The sequence below is a fragment of the Podarcis filfolensis genome (assembly GCF_964270895.1).
Source record: "Podarcis filfolensis genome assembly, chromosome: 3".
In the NCBI taxonomy this organism is placed as follows: Eukaryota; Metazoa; Chordata; class Lepidosauria; order Squamata; family Lacertidae; genus Podarcis; species Podarcis filfolensis.
The window spans coordinates 94,389,264-94,407,317 of NC_139606.1; the positions used below are offsets into that span (position 1 = coordinate 94,389,264).

At 38.8% G+C, this 18,054-nt stretch overlaps 1 protein-coding gene and 1 long non-coding RNA gene across 9 annotated transcripts in view; one reads left to right on the top strand and one right to left on the bottom strand.

Moving 5' to 3' along the window:
- The window catches only part of GPATCH2 (G-patch domain containing 2), a 103,041-nt gene that overhangs the window by 36,251 nt on the left and 48,736 nt on the right, over positions 1-18,054 (top strand). The gene's annotated exons all lie outside the window — the stretch shown is intronic.
- The window catches only part of LOC310758819, an 86,072-nt gene continuing 84,971 nt past the window's right edge, over positions 16,954-18,054 (bottom strand). For both annotated transcript variants that reach the window (XR_014545957.1, XR_014545958.1), the window contains exon 5: positions 16,954-18,021. This is a non-coding gene — a long non-coding RNA (uncharacterized lncRNA). The remainder of the gene's footprint in view (positions 18,022-18,054) is intronic.

Here is an 18,054-nt window from a genome sequence, read left to right on the forward strand (position 1 = left end):
GGAGAGAAGACTGAAAGGTAACAGGGCAGCCATCTCCAAATACCCAAAGGACTGTCATATGAAAGATGGAGCAAGCTTGTTTTCTGCAGCTCCAGAGGGCATGACCCGAACCAATGGATTCAAACGACAAGAAATGAGATTCTAGCTAAACATCAGGGATAACTTTCTGGCAGTAAGAGCCATTTGACAGTGGAACAGACTACCTCAGAAGGTGGTAGACTCTCCTTCTTTGGAGGTTTTTTAAGCAGAGGGCTGATGGCCACCTGTCAGGAATAATGCTGGCTGTTTACTTAGTTAATATATCCAACAAACATACCACATTATTCTCTGTGTGTCTTTATATTGCAGTCCATCCTCTCTATTACAAACTCCATTCACCACTATCAGGTTCATGTCCCCAAGACATCTGTTAACTCAATTGAAAGAAATCCCTTGATTATTATTTTTTTTATAAAAAGGTAATTATTTAAAATTATTCAGAGTCCCCCATGGCATTGAGATAATCGTGGTTGAACTGTGTTGCCAAGTTAATAGCATAATAATATTCTGTTAGTGCACTCCAGTTGAGTGCTGTTATTTAGTGCCTCGGCCAGAGGGAAATTTTTGTGACTAGCTGAAATATTTAATCTAAATACCTGTTTCCCTTCCGATATATTTTTTCAGAGTCATAATATTATATGACAATTATTTTCCTTTCCCAGACTGTTTTTCTTTGAAACTTTAAGCAGCAAAATGCACAGCAACATTGCTGTATACTCAGTCATCTGTTTAATCCTTATCCCCTTCGCATTGTCAATACCCATCTAATTCCACTTTAACAACAGTAATTGGCTGATGGAGTAGCAGATATAGATTTGTTTTCCTGATGACTCCTTGACTTTTTTCCTCTGGTAATACTAATAGAATTCCAAATCCTTACTGGTGTGATCATGTCATGAGTAGGTCAACAGTCATGTCAAGGTCCTATTGGAAACTTCATAGCCAACATCTTAATTTAGACTTAGCTATCTTGCCCCCCCCCCTTTCTATGTGCATTTGTAAGCAATTCTTTCAAGTCTTTCAGTCATTCCATTATAATAGAATTCATTTAATTCAAAAGGAATTAGTTCATGATGTGAATGTATTTGGATCACTGCAGTTCAATAAAAATAAACCTGGGAACATCCATTCTGAATTCTTGATATCTTTCAGCCTGAATGGCAGAACTCTTTATTTACATATTTGTTCCAATATACATTGTTTGTGCCTTTTGGATTTTCTGAACTTTGCCTGGTAGGTTGACTACTTACCACTTGCCATCAAATTCTTTGTCAGGGGATCCCCTGGTACCTGCTTAAGTGCTGATTGAGCTCTCATCAAACCATTGCCAATCAATGCAGAAATTCACTCACCTGAGCTTTCTGTACTAGGTGCCTAATCCACCAATCACTTCTGTGCTGTCCTGTTAATTTCATTGTTGCTGGCTCAGGAACAGCAAAAGCAGCCAATCTGAATGTTTACTCAGAAAGAGGTCCCATGGATTTCCATGAGATTTACCTGTAAGTAAGAACGCTTGGAATTGCAGCCTTAGTGGTTTGCACTGTACGTTACACTTTCTTTGCAATTATATACCCTGGTAATTAAATGCAGCTTCCCTAGTCCACTTCTAACCATGGTTTCAGGGTTAAATAAGACATGACATTGAAGAAACACAAAAAATTCCACCCCTGCTAAAGCTGCTATTTCACTTGCCTGTGTTACTCCAGGAGAGAAATAGCATTCATGGAGGTGCTTTCCCTTAGGAAAATGGCACACTGAGGAAAAGGGTTAAGATTCTCCCCCCCCCCCAGCATCATGGGCACACATATACACACACTATTAAACTGTTCAAAAAAGCAGCAAGAGTAATGTGCTATTGCTCTTTTCCGGGAGTACATTGCCATTTTTGATGTGATTGCCATGGCCACTAATACGTGTAGACACAAGCATTGCTGTCTATATTTTATTGGGATCTATGCCTTAATGTGGTCACAGTGTTAGGCATAATGTGTTGCTTTCGGACATCATCGGTTGCTTAGCTGCAGCAAAATAAAATGTAACTCTCCTCTTACAAGTATGTCTCCTAACATTTGTTTCAAAATTTGAATGTGATGTGATGCATCTCTTTTATCTTGTTTACACTGCCGATCTGACTATATTAGCACTGAACATTCTCGTCACCGCTTCTTACAGCGATTGAGCACATGTCGTTTTTAATCTTGGCGCTACCCTGAATCGAAACCCTTATGTGTGAACAGTCGTACAACATTTCCTTTACATGCAAGTGTTTGTTCTTTAATTATTTGCTGTATCTGCTTGTTAGTTTAGGGGAAATGCAACTTAGGGCTTCTTCACACTTGGAAGCACTTCATGCAATATTTTGTCACTTGTAGACTTAGCCTTTTCTTATGACACATGCTGTAAATATGTGAGCCTCCTCAAATTCAGTACTTTCCAACTGAGGTGATACAAAACTGACATTGAGAGCCAGTATGGTGTAGTGGTATAAGCACTGACTAGGACCTGGGAAACCTGGGTTTAAATCCCTAGTCAGCCATGATATTCACTGTGTGACCTTGAGCCAATTACAGTCTCAACCTTCCTCACAGCATCATTGGGAAGATACAATGGGGAGGCAAAGAACCATGTATGCCACCTTGAGCTGCTTTGAGGAAAAGTGAGAAACAAATGCAATAAACAAATAATGATTAGCATGCACCCCAAACAGGGGATATGCTAGGATTCTTTAAAATATGTCAAAGGGTAAGTGAATTAGAAGATAGCTAATCTGATTAAGTAGGCTTTGGATATAAGAGGTAATGGCATCAAGTGGATGTTTAAAATTTACCACAGAACTTGGATGAAGGTTTCTGACATTCTAGAACACTCTTGCTAGGACAGTATCCTGGGAACAAAGAACAGGCAAATGGAGACAAAAGACATTTCCCCCTCATGCTTGGGAAACTCTTCCCTTCCCCTCCACTGTCTCTGCACATAAATAGATGTTGGGAAGCATAAACATGGGACTTTAAGGCAGAATAACCATTAGATGACAGACTGAATCCTCATCTTAACCTTGGGCCTATTCTTTGTGTATTATCATGTTTGATGACTAGGCTTCCTATAAGTAGTAACTGAAAGTTTTATCCCAATTTTCTTATTTTATATTTTTTAATTATTTTTCACAATCAAACATTTTCTTCACATACCTTAATAAACCAATACAATTAAAACAAAAACAGAAAATAAAACATTTTCATACCATATGAAATCCATACTTTGGGATTCCCCAATCCCTTGACTTCCCTCCATTCCCTCCCCCAGTTCTTTTGTATTATTTTATGTTGTACATGTCTATAATTTCCTTATACTTAAATATTTCCAATTTCAAACATCATCCTTATACAGTGGTACCTCAGGTTACATATGCTTCAGGTTACATACGCTTCAGGTTACTGACTCCGCTAACCCAGAAATAGTGCTTCAGGTTAAGAACTTTGCTTCAGGATGAGAACAGAAATCATGCTCCAGCAGTGCAGTGGCAGTGGGAGGCCCCATCAGCTAAAGTGGTGCTTCAGGTTAAGAACAGTTTCAGGTTAAGAACGGACCTCCGGAACGAATTAAGTACTTAACCCGAGGTACTACTGTACATATAGATTGATGTAACATTGTGCTGGAAAGTAAGCATATACTCTTTGCTTTGGGGGGCAGTTTTGGGGCTTGCTTTCTCTCACACATCAATAAAAGTGATATTTCCTACCAAATTTTCATGTCATATATGGCCCATTTAGTACATAAGGGTCTAGCTCAAAAGACTGTTCTGGTTGGTATTATTCAAATGCTTACTTTAAGAATAGTATTAGGAGTATCATCCTGGTCGTTCATCTGATAAGTTGTAGACATTTGATTTCACCATGTGTTGTCACAGTATTGAAATGTATGCTAGTAAAATTGCAGAAATTCAATAATACTGGGTTGGCCTGCTTTGAAAAAACAAATAGTTAAGGAATACATATTATCAATAATTTTGCCTAAGCTTTACTGTACTTTTTTCATGTATTCTGTATGTCAGGCAACTAATAATGTTAAATCATACTTTGTTTTTGTTTGTAGTCAAAAGCCACAGTAGGTTGTTACTAAAAGAACATCTACCAGTGTTGACACTGAGAATTAATTATGAAATAAAAGACAGATTTTTGCTCAGGCTAGAATTAGCCTAGCAGTTCAAAATATAAGCAGTCACCTTGGAATCACATAACAGAAAGTGACACCCTTTCTTTGACTATAGGGTAGATAGATCTTATGAAGTTGAGTTTAGACAGATCAGCTGTTTGTCTGTTGCATTTGTTGTTCTTTTTAATTAACCCAGGAAGTTGTTGCTTTCCTTTGACACACACTCAAAGTGCATGTGTGTTAAATAATCCAAGGATATTAGGTTTATTTTTCCTCTCTTTTAAAGAGGGTCAGATTATTATCAGAGGTTATTCATTCTAAGTAGAAAAGGGTGACATTCAACATAACGTTTAAATATAGAAAAGCTTCAAAAGACTGCCCCTAATGTTTTCGGTTCCTTTAATTAGCTGTTGCATGAGCTTCTGTCATAAAGTGCTGGCTCTGTAGTTTGTTGTAGCAGCTTTGCAGGTGACCACAATTATGTGAATTCTTCTAATGCAACTAGTCTTACTTTATAGTAAAGACCTTTCCATATAGATCATACTGGTTAATACAGAGATGCCTTGTGTTAGTAGGCTAATGCTGAGAGCACAAAGAGCTGTCAGAGGGTAAGAAGAGGGCATCTCTTGGATAAGCTTTCTGTTTGATGTGAGCAATGATAGAGCTGCCAGTGGTACAAAAGGCAGCCGCTAGCCTACAGTTTGTTTGTTTCTAAAGGCACACATTTATTTATTTAAAAAAGTTAGGCATTTGTGAGTAGAAACCCATGTGAGACCTCCGGGTATAGGGCGGTATATAAATTCAGTTAACAACAAAAACAACAGAAAGTACCTGGTGCATAACTATATCAAGGAAAGGTGTCGGAATTCATATGACAACATGTAGCAGTTTTAGTTCCCAGGCACCGTTTGTGTTGATGCTTGTGTTTGTGACACACCTTTGTTGTCGTAATCACCTTACTATCTCCTTGTATAAATCGTCCATCAGCTGATAGCTTTAAAAGGTATTACTATTATTATTATTATTATTATTATTATTATTATTATTATGTTGAATTTATATACCACCCAATACCCAGAGGTCTCTTTTCATTGAGCTTGAAGAGGGAGATGTTACATTAACAAATCACCTATGTCACCAGCTGATTGGAGTGATGAATACAAAAATAAGACAAAAGGCGTGAGATCTTGCAATGATGTTGCCTGCTTAGGCAGCAGCAGATTCTCTCCCTGTCCACACTGAAACGAACTTTCCCGTTACCATGTCTTAGCTATATTGAGAGAGCTGAGACAGTCTGACTTGCTCCAGTGCTTTGTTACAACTAACACCACTGAAAGCTGTATTTCTTGATGACATCATCTAGCTGCAACAAAGTTAACTCTGTCTACTACATCCCCATTTCTCCGGAAATGGGTAATTTTCTTAAAATTTTGCTTAACTTCTTCTTTCTCCACTTTCTCAGGATTGAGTCTTTAATAAGTAGGTTTTCTATAAAACTTATTGTGGAATTGAAGTATCCGCCTAATTACTTAGAGATGAGTGAAGATTTTCCACTAGTCTGGACAATTCCTTGAACTCTGGAATTCAAAGTATCTAGAATTCAAAGTTCCTGTTATATGAAAGGAGTTGGGACATTTCTGCTTGCAGGTCTGATATTAAAATGGTGCCTCTGGCTGACTTTTATCAATTTAGCTTTCTGATGGAAGTCTGCAGTGGTTAGTAGAGTTGTACACAGTTGTCTACTCATGAACAGTTCTGCCTGCTCTAAATCAGAAGAGCTGTATATGTATCCTCTAATTTTTTAAGAGCAGGTTTTCTAGTGTCCAAACAACCTGTTCTTTTACCCCACTGCTATGAAGACAGTGTGGTCCACTGAGGATATGCTGAAAATTGCTGAGTCTACTGCGAAGCATTTGAAAGCAATGCCAGATAATTGAAGCCTATTATCTATCCTCAAAATGGAGGCATGCCATGGTGAGCAAATACACTCTTTAGTACAGTGATCACTCTTCCCATGTCTGTGCCGTGTAGATTTGCTATCTCCAAGTAGTAGGAATAGCAATCAGTGACAACAAGATTAATCAAGCCTTTCCTGGTAAGCAGATTAGCTACCAATATTTGTTATGGAAGCTCCAGTAATTCCATTGTGATACAGGGCTCTACTGGAACCAGCCGGTGCTAAGCACAAATTTGTAAGGTCTGTATGTCTTCATTTTGTAGTGCCCCCGTGAACTTGGTGAATATTTTCTAAAATGTCCTGCTGTTGTACTGGTAGAATCATTACTTTGATTTTGATTCATTCATAAATTCTTGACCACACGAAGACTTCTAGAAATTCAGTTTCTTCTATGACTGATGTTTGTTCTGTAACTAAAATAGGATCTGGGAGACAAGAGTTCTGATCCCTTCTTAGCCTTCTTAGCTTAGAGTTGTTGTAAGAATAAAATAGATGTGGGAGGAGGTAAGAACAACATATGCTGCATTGAACTCCCTGCAGGAAGTGCAGGACATAAATGCTGTGAGCCACACCTACAGGTGAACACATTGGAACATAATGGTCCATCACTTTGCATGTTTGGTGTGTTGCTTGGTGTGTGTGTGTTTTTATCGTATTTCCTGACACCTGTTGTCTGTATTTTCTGCATTTTGTTAAAATCAATTCTGTGGAAACTGTTCGTTGTGCTGGCTATATCACCTGTTGACTTTTGTTGCCTTTGTAGTATGTCAGTTCTGTTGAGTAGCTAGTGGCAGGATTCAGCAATTTCTCACACCTTGCACTATTAATATAAATGCTTTGAGGTGCTCCAGGTGTTTTATTGACATGTTCCAAGTGTTTGTTCATGCTAAGCAGAATTCCGTTCTTAAGCCACATTCGTATGTCATGCCAAGCCAAACAATGGCTTAGTGCAAACACTCTGGCTCCCAAGGCAGAGATTGCAGCCATTCTACTTCTCTCCAGCTTGTCTAGGTCAGTGCAGCACAGCAGCTAAGTCAAGGTTTGGGTAAGTGTGTCATCCAAACCCAGAGTCATGGTTAAGGTTTCTCCTTTTTAAGCGCAATCTGTAGCCAAAGGTTGTCCTACGGTTACAGATCATGGTTAGGGAGGAGATACTTTAACCATAAGCCTGGATTTGGATAATATACTGAACCAAACCATGGTTTAGCTGCCATCCCACACTGACCTAAAAGGTTCAGGGGGGAGCAAAGTGGGTACCAGCTCATCAGTAGGAGCCATCATGTTCACACAGACATACCCTGGCTTACCCTGACAGGTGAACCACTAAAAACAGAGTTTGAAGAGTGTTTGCAAATCTTAATTAAGAGGGAACCAGGGTGATTTTTTAACCACGTTTAGTGTGGTTGTACATGTGAAACATACAGGTAAAGGAAGGAAGCAGGAGTTTGATCTGGGTAGGGGAGCAGGGTGGAGTATACTTTTGTGACACTGTCTCCTGACTTGAAAACTGGTTTGCAGTGAGTGAGCATTGCATCATTCATATGCCCTGTAGTACTAAATTTAAGGATTTGTTGGTTTTACTGGCAATTTAATCTAGTACATGCCTTTCGTCATTATTAATAAAATGACAATTTGGGCTCCCAGTGAAATGGAATGAATGCAAAGTGAAACAAATTTCTGTGGCCATTAAATTCAAAAGCACTTGTTCCACTTTTATTTGGCTGTGAACCAAAATGCAAAGATTTTAGTTAAAATTGCAGAAAACGGGCCTTAAATCAGATTTATATTGGCTTACTTAAAGTTACTGGAAAAGATACATAGTGATTTGGTGACGTAATGTTGAAATCAAAACAAGGAATATTTTTGCTTTGCTGAAGAAAACTAATGGAAACATTCACTGGAGTAAGACAAATGGTGTTAAATGAGAAAACACACCATGAATTGCAAATGGAGCTGAGTTAATTTGTTGCTACAGTAGTGTTGCCCTACTGTTAAATGAAGGCTGTGTAATTATCTTGCTGGCAGAGATAATGTCAAAACCTCATTTCTCCTTACATGCCTCGTTTTTACATGAGGGCTAATTGAGCTGCAAGGTGACAACTGATTATATATGGCTATCATTGGGGTCCTCTTGCTCAATTTGCAAATAATGTTATCTTTCTTAAGAGATTATTTTTATATCACTTGTCAAATTAGAGGTGGTAAACTTTTGGTTCTCTCTTTAGTATGTTTACTGCAGTTTCATAGCCATCAGTATATTAACTCTGAAGACGCAGAAAATTAATCAGTTGTTAATTATTCAAATATTTAGGATTCATCTGTTTCATTCATTTGTCCTGCCTTTCATAAAATACATAAAGAAGCCAATAATGGCACCTATTTTGTATTTGTAACTATCCAAATACAGCTGTTTGGAACTGGTATTCTGTTAAAGTCACTGCAAGGAATAGGATTGCAACAATAGTATGGGTGCAATACTTTTAGCATATTTGAATAATTTATGCTTGAAAAACTAACATTTTAAAAAATGTAAATGAGCTTAAAAGGGTTTCTCTACTCACATCTCACCTATTATGGTCTTTGCATTCATAACCAAAGACACTGTCAGCTCAAATCAGTTTTAGAGGAGACTTTTTGATATGTTGTTTATGCTAATACCTTACAATAAAAGTTTGAATGATTGTTTGACAGGCAACATGTTAGAATCTGGCACTATTCAAGATCCCCTCTCATTGCTGCAGTGCAGTGAGCATTTGACCTGTGAAAAGGATTGGCAGAGAAAAGGAATGACCAGCAATGGCATGAGCGACTGTTATCAACTGCCCAGGCAGTTTACTTGAGATCAGGGATGAGGATTTTGTGGCTCTCCAGGTATTGTTGCACTCAAACTCCCATCAGGATGTGCAGCAACACCTGGAGAGCCACATAATCCTCATTGTGCGAATACTAGAACATGGCTGGGGAAGCCCTGTGATGTGAAGGAGATATTTCAATTGATTAACCCATGAAGGGAGCTTTAGAGTCTTTTGCTTCCAGGAAAGCATGGAAGTTTATGTACCACTAAGATATGCAATATCCCCCCTTGTTGTATATTAATACAGTGGTACCTCAGGTTACATACGCTTCAGGTTACAGACTCCGCTAACCCAGAAATAGTACCTAAATAGTTAAGAACTTTGCTTCAGGATGAGAACAGAAATCGTGCTCCGGTGGCACGGCAGCAGCAGGAGGCCCCATTAGCTAAAGTGGTGCTTCAGGTTAAGAACAGTTGCAGGTTAAGAACGGACCTCCAGAACGAATTAAGTACTTAACCTGAGGTACCACTGTATGGCTTTCTTTGACTATACATATGTGAGCACCAAATGTCATATGCAACTTCAGAGTTGGGAGTGAAGTAGGGGCCAACCACAACCTGCTAACCCAGAGACTATCCTGACTTTGATCCAGCCAAGGTGGGTCTGCTACTGTTTTATACAGCCTTCTCAGCTTGTAGGCAGCGTGTGCTGCCTCATTATTTGACTCCCCACTATCAAAATGTATGAAAAACATAAGGCTTCTTGCTACTGCTAACTTCTACCTGAGTAACAGAACCACCACCTTCAGTGGTTATGTAGATTGCGAAAATAAAGCTGTGATCCTTTGCACCCTTAGGAGGAAGCCCCTTTAAACACAGTGGAAATTACTTCAAAGCTAGCCATGCACAGGATCTTGTTGAATGAATGCTGTTTTCCTTCTGCTTGTGTCAATGCTTTCTTATATTAGAAAATATTTTAAAATTTGAACTATGTGAAGGTTTCACTTGAGGGGCCAAGAGGTCAGAATTTAATTGGACAGAGTAGATTAGTTAGTAAATAAATATATTTTACACTTTCTTCTTCACCTCTGGATACCTGACGTACATTCCCTAATCTAGTTTACAATCTATTGTTATTTACATATTAACATTACTTGCCTCCCAGCCTTAATCTAAAGACTTGAAGGGAGCTGACTACAAAATATGATAGAACAACAATTTAAGCTATGGAAATACAAAAAAGAAAGCACAATACATCCCAGTTCTACCGTATTGGCCAGTTCCACCATTAGGCTGAGTGAGGCAACCGCCTCAGGCGGCATATGCTGGGAGGTGGCAGGGAGACTCCAGGAAGCAGCCCTCTCCTCCCATGGCAAGGAAGCTTCAAGGCTCACTCTGCTATCTGCCCCTAGAGGAGGAGAAGGAGGCAAAGAAAGCATTACTTCCCATTGAGCTCCTTGCGCTTGTGTGGAGCTCTTGCCCAGCCAGGCCAAGAAAGATGCAGGGATGGGTGGCCGTCGCCATTTATGGTTTGGTATTAATATTTTTATACCACCTTGAAATTCTTTCAAATGAAGAGTGGTATGAAAATATTTTGAATTATCATTAGCGTGTTGGTTATAAAGCACACTGCAACCTGTTACTGAATACTGATTTCAGATTCTGTCGTCTAGTATGTAAAATAATGAAGATGTTTTTGCCTCTGAGCATACACAGAGTGCATTTCTTATTAACTGGGGTAACAGCTAGCCTCACATGCACCCCGGAGCATTAGAGAGAAGGAATTACATCATGCTTAGGCAGGCTAAAGTGTCACATTGCTTATTTTAGAAAATTTTAAACTGCATAGAAGAATACATAATTATTTTTAAATAGGATTATTTTTTAACAGTGTTAATATAATTTGCTAGGAAGAAAACCAACAGTTGATGAATGTTCTTCTTGAAGTAAAACAGCAGCAGCTCTAAAGTTTCAGAAGAGGTGTGTTTGTTTTTTAACCTTTCAGAAATCTCCGGTCTTTCAAGACCGTGCATAGATTTGCTTGGCGTAAACTAAAAATGCGACGTAGAATTTCCACAAGGTTGGCACCACCTTTTTATGTAGAGATGAGCAGCCCTGGTATTTTACAGCAGACGTCTCTCCTGACGTGTAGAGAGCTCTGTGAACAGTGGGCTGCCCTAGCTGCTGACCTCATAATTTCAAGAAGCAGGTGGAGGTGGCAATTATAGCTATGGCCACTATCTTGAACCTTCTGTACTAGGTGATGAATTGCAAATGGCTAGACCCAGTGCACAACAATAAACTCAAATAAATCTTCAATGTGTAATAATGACAAGACCGAAAGACTGGCAGCTATAACAAGGCTGCTTTTGTCACCCACTTTACTGTAGCCTTGATATCCATCATTATCAGCTGGAGCTGGCTCTAGAGCTGGACAAGAAGGTTTGAAGAAGGATGAGTTGTTTGCGCTGAAGCGTCCAGTAGGTCCCATCTGGCAGAGAGTAAATGGGTTTTTCTCTTTTTTTGCCTGTTCAATGGGCCAGAGCTGTCCATCATTTTGGGCAGATATCTGATCACTTCATGCTGTGGGACAATATGGCTTTGTTGTTTGATACTGCACTGGTAATTAAAATAACTAAATATTTTGCTCACTTCTGTTTTGTTGTTTTTTTTTACTCCAGGCAAAACATGTAGGCGTTTGCACATAAATATTTAATAAATGAATTTAACTCAAAACATTGTAATGACATAATATTTTAGGCTGCGGTCTAAATCTTGCCTATTTTATTACCATTATTAACATTATTGAAACATTTCACGAGGAAGACATTTTCCTCAAGACTACTTTGGATCATCTGGAGATTTCCCTAAACGCAACAGACATCAGAAATGCCACTTTTAAGTTGATTAGGCCTCTAGCAATCATGTAATGTTTTTGGTTCCAACACTGCACACTATTAGGCTACTTTAATTTTATTAACCTGAAATAGGATTTAAGCAGCCAAAATGTGTGCAGGATTAAGGAGTGTGCGTTCCAATTGTTTTAGTGCATTGGAGCTGTGTGCCAGAAAACAGTTATGTTGGGTTTATGTTGTGCAGGTAGCTGTAAAATATGTTTATCAGTTGCACCTTTCAGAATAACTGACAATTGTGTAGTTTTAGCATGGCAATTAATACAATACTCTATTTGATCTTAGGCATTTTGGCGAGATCATAGGATTAATTAGCAAACACATTTATCAGATTGGTTCTCCTCTGTCTCCCTCTCCTCTTTGGAAGTGTAGTAGTTTCCTTACCATTGAGAAAAATATGTTTATTGAATGTTAAGTTGCAAAAACAGTGTAATTAGGCTGCAGAACACTCATGTAGTATACCTTGCAGAAGTGGTTTCATCAGGTATATAAAATGTTGTTGCTAAAGGTTTACACTTTCTTGGTATTGAAATGTTAAAATGATGTGAACAACTATTTTATAGTCAGTTAAGTTAGAGGCTAATTTGTCATCCCCCTCCCCCCCCAAAAATAATAATAATAAAAATATGTATTTTATACTTAGTAGATGGCATTTTCCTTTAAGGACATGCTGCCCAGTGGGGTAATTCTCCTATTAATTTGTGGCTTTCTTAACACTTTCCATTTTTGGACATTTGGCTTCATCTGCAATAATTGGTTTACAAACATATTTTAATGTGTTGGATGATTAAAAGGAAAATCATTTGAGATTTCTGTCCTTCCAAATGCTGGTTCATAGCTGGGGTCCAAGCCAGCTGACATATCATCATTCATTTTTCCTTTATTTCCTAATAAATCTTTGAGCCCAGAGGCACTGGACCCATGCAGATTTCTCTGCATTTTTGTGTCTAGATGGAATAATAATTTCCAAATTTAAAACTGCAGCATATTGTATTTCATCTCTGCAGACCTAGCTTCAAACTGCAGTGGCCACAAGAAAATATATGTCAAGATCACTGTTTTCTTCATATTGGAATTTAGGCAATTTGTTTTCAGTCAAAGAGCTGTTTCCAGCCTATTTTTGGAGTCCCTCTTGGCCTGACCGAATGTTCCAACATAATTTATGATGGCATTGGAACATATGGACTTTTCATCATTGTCCAGCTGAAATCCGCTTGGATGTGGACATTGCCCCTTCCCCCTCCACTGCCACATGTTCTCTAAGAAGACACATTTGAGTAGTTTATATGGAAGTAGTATTTGTGAATGTGTTCAACATGGAATGAGAGCTCTTAAAATACATAAGGGGAGGTTGCTTTCACTTGTTAAATCGGATCACATTGTCAGTTAAAATTGCTGGCTTGTTCTTTTGAATATGTGGCACAGTAAAATATATTAAGAGTACAATACTTTAGGACTTTGCAACATTGGACTAAAACTGCTGCACAAACATTATAATTTATAGTACTGAGCTGAACTGTTCAATGTAACAGTTTGTATTTCATATTTATTTATTACCTACCTCACGTCTAGTAGTACTAACAGAGGCCCTAATCTAGAGTTGCCTAAAACAAAAGGGCTTTTTGCAGGCCGTTACAATTCTAAGTGGGAAATGCACATTTACATCAGCATCAGTAAGTGGATGCTTGTCCATGCTATGCATCACTGCTCAAGGTCTCATTTGCAGATGCGTTCACCTCTGGGGCAGTACATTTGCTTCTTCTACCCACCAATGAATGACCTGTGCTCATAGATCATGTATACAGTTGTTCTAAATGGGCATCATAAGTCTTTGAAACTGTGTGAAACAAAGCACAATTCTAAATGGATGGTGAGCTGAATTTTGTGGTGTTCAGGTTTTTATAAATCTCTTTTGGGGGTGAAGAGTGGACTAAGAAGAGTCTCCAAATACTGTGGTACCTCTGGTTACAAACTTAATCAGTTCCGGAGGTCCATTCTTAACCTGAAACCTGTCTTAACCTGAGGTACCACTTTAGCTAATGGGGCCTCCCACTGCCACTGCACCCCCGCCGTGCGATTTCTGTTCTCTTCCTGAGGTAAAGTTCTTAATCCGAGGTACTACTTCCGGGTTAGCAGAGTCTGTAACCCGAAGTGTTTGTAACCCGAGGTGTTTGTAACCCGAAGTGTTTGTAACCCGAAGTACGACAGTACATCCACAGCTCTACCTATCTGTGCACATTTCTTCACACAAATTCACAGCAGTTGTTTCTCCAGTATACTTCTGTTTTTTATTTAAAATCATGTTATTACTTAAAAGACCTTTCTCTTCAGTGCACGGTTATCTGTGTGATGTGACTATGTGTATGTGAACCCTACCCTTCCCACTCCATTGCTTTGACAAGTGTTTTCTTCCTTTTTTTTTTTTTTGTTCCTCTTCCAGTGCTGGTTGGCAAGTCATCCCATCCCCATTGATCCAATTGTCCATAGATTCTTATGAGTAATTCAGGAAGGATGTGAAAGGGAATGTGCATTTGGATGGATGTGTACATGCAGACCTCCTGCTCATGGGTTTGAGCCCTATGCTGGGCAAAAGATTCCTGCATCACCGGGGGTTGGGCTAGATGACCCTTGGGTCCCTTCCACTCTACAGTTCTAGGATTTTATGTCATCCATTCACAAACTTCATTTTCAGTAGTGTGTAATTATATGTGAACCCAAATGCACATATCCCTTTGCAACTAGTTAACTGCAGGAAGAGATGAGTGAAAGAATATTGGTTCAGTTGCCCTGACAATTGTTTACGTCCCTTTTCCTAGCACCTACCCTCATCATTAACAGAAGGGAGCAAATTTTGCAAAGATAGAAATGCTTGTAAAATCTGAGTTTCACCACTTAAGTGGAAATATTTCCTAACAACAACAACAACAACAAGCTTGTGAACATAGGACACAATCTGGAGGGAGTTTCTTGCTTGCAAGCATGGAATGCATGTGAATTTTGGAGGAGCGTATTGCTCTGACCACAGCTCATTAGTAAAGAAGGCTTAACTTTTAACACAAATAGTGTCCTGTGTCCTGTAGGTCTAAAACTAATTTTGTTAAACAGCAAGCATTTGTTTAAAAAATAATGCCATACATTACAGCACATATAAACACTGTAGATTTTTCAATAATTTCTACTTCTCTGCTAAAGTTGAGAGAAAGTTTTGCTTTCTAAAATAAATATGATCTTGAATGCCCTCCATGCTTTTTATCAAGAGTTTCCAAGTAAATAAACATGACTAAGACACCATTTCTAGCCACACTTACTTACTTTGCATTCAGCTTCTTTGAGCATAGTGGGGCTTACTTCTCAGAAAACATACATAGGATTGCGTTGTAAGGTTACAGACTGCCTAGTGAGCAAAGAACCAAGCAGTGTTAATTCATCAGCAGATGTGTGATTTAATTTGTTTATAGTTCATATGAGCACATACTGTATAAACCACAAACAATCAAGCAATCATGTCTTTCTGTGTTATCTATTGCCATCTTTCCCCATGCATTGAGGTTCTCACTATAGCTATTACTATAAAATGTTCCCTAAGTACATAAAGGCTCTAATCGTTAAGATTTTTATTACCAGCCACCCATACAGAGCTGCAAATTGCCTTGTTTCAGATTTATTATGTATTACTCCAGAAATTCTATAAAGATCAAAAGAACTGATTACAATGTTGACCTTTGCATTAACTCATCTGAATTTAAATTCAAGTGTTTGATTTGGGAAAATAAGTCCATTTATCATAGGTCTGCTACTGAGGGGATTGTGCAGTCCTGATTGGGAGTGCGGAGACCAAATTTATTTATTGAGCGTTGGCTTGAAAATTGTTTGTAGGACAAGAGGAACAAAAGTTTGACCTGCCATTCTGGTGTGCCAAGGGAACAATGTGGCAGTTGCCCTTTTCAAAACATCTAGTGGTCAATCTGTTTCAGTGTTGCAGATGGAGACAGAAGATATTAATAGTTACACACACACCGTTTTCAACATGTAAACCACTATTAGTTTTAAAATCAATGAGTCTCTTTCAGTGCGAAATGAAGCAATATGAAGGTTACAGCTCAAAAACATGGGGAAAAGATAACCAGTGCTGCAAAGTGTTAGGAGCAATAATACTTGTTTCAGGCAAATGTCTCTTATCATAAGCACGCTGCATAAACTGGCCTTTTGGCTAAGATCAATTGACATATTTTTGGTATGTTCTTTTTGTTTATGCCTCTTTATACTGCCCTAATGTTGGTGAAGGGTGGTTTAAAATATTTTAAACAAATATTATGCATACTACATATTTCATCATTTAATATAAGCAGAATTGATGGATTGGTCCTAATATCGCAGTGTGTGCTTGCAGCCCCCCCCCCTTTTAAAAATAGCTTTATTTCTATAAGGTGTTGCCATCCAACATAGTGGGCTATGTATAACATGTAAATTATAGAGATTATAATTTTTTACACATTTAATTGTTATTTACGTATTTATTCAATTTATTACCTACTCCACCATTAGATCCCAGGACAGGTTATAGCTATTTAAAATTCAACATTAAAAAGAGTAAAAACAAATTACAGTCACAGGAATAGAGTGGAACATGTATCCCAGGTGTATCTTCAGTATACAGGTGAACATGTATCAACATGTATCAAAGGTGCATCTTCAGTATACAGCAGAAACTATTTAATGAAGATGCCAGATACTCCTGTTTGGGGTGGGAATTCCTCAACCAAGGAGCTGCCACAGAGATTACCATTTCCTGGGCCACCAACCCCCAAACTTGGGAGGAAGTGCTAAGAGCTCCCCCTCGCCTTGTAAATCCTCTTGAATATTTGGGGCCTAAATTGTTTATGACTTAAAACACTCATGCGAGCATCTTAAATTAGATCCAGAAAATAGCTAGTAGCCAACTAACCATTTTGTAGAAACTGGGTTGTAATATTTATGCCTGTAAGATTACCACAGTTTAGATTACTGTAGGCATAGGCAAACTCTGGCCCTCCAGATGTTTGGGACTACAATTCCCACAATCCCTGACCACTGGACCTGTTAGCTAGGGATGATGGGAGTTGTAGTCCCAAACATCTGGAGGGTCAGGGTTTGCCTATGCCTGGATTACTGCCTGCAAATGTTTCCGTTTTTATTGAATTGTGCATGGGCATATGTTTAAACTCCATGCTGATAATGTGGTCCTGTAGTTTGTTCCCAGTAACTCAGATATAAATGCCGGTTCTATCAACTGGCCAAATACATGGACACTATCCCTCAGCTTCATGTATTCGTTTGTGCAGGGACTGATACTGATGCTGCCAGAACTATGAATGAGACCTTATTTTCCTTACTCCTTTCCTCCAAAAAGGAGAGTCATCTCTTTCTTCTTAGGATTTGGGAGATCTGAGGGTACAGTGGTAAAATCAAACAAGTTAAATGTATCTATCTGGAAAGGCGGAGAGTGTAATGATTTTTTTTTCCAAAATTCTAAAGGCAAACTTTATTTAAAGCTGCCCTTCTTAATGAGCAATAGTTCTTAACAGGTAATCTACATACTGATACTGATTTGAGTCTTCCTCTGCTCCTGCTTATAAACCCAAAGCTGCACCACCACCACATAAGGGAAAACTACCAGTTGGCTCACAGTAACCCTGAGTTACACACAAGTACAAAAAAAATCTGAGGATGGGGGGTGTTAAGGGTGGGGAAAATCTCCCAAACAACCCCCCAACAACTCAGTGATGCAGAAACCAAAACTGGTTTTGCTAGGATCTGGTTTCCTATTCTGCATTTGCTCTTCTTCCCCAACTCCAATTTGCGTGAAATGGAAAGGCTTTGAATAAAACATCACATACACACACACACTTCTCGATGTTTGTAGATGTGTCAGGTCAGATGTCTGTCAACAGTGAGGTACTAGCACTTGGCATGACAACATGTTTGCTGGGTATTCTGTCATGCTGCTCTGTCCATAAGCAATTTAATGAAAAGGAGAGGCAGGTGGAATCCGAATCTGATTTCTGGTGTGAAATAAGCTTGCCTTGTCGCATGGTTTACAGTGATTTGGAACTGTCAAGCCACTTTCAACAGCTGGCAAGATGGACAGGTTTTAGTAGCAAAGCTGAGCTGCACTCCACCCCAAGGACCTGCAAAGAGATTTAGAATGCGACAGTGGTTAC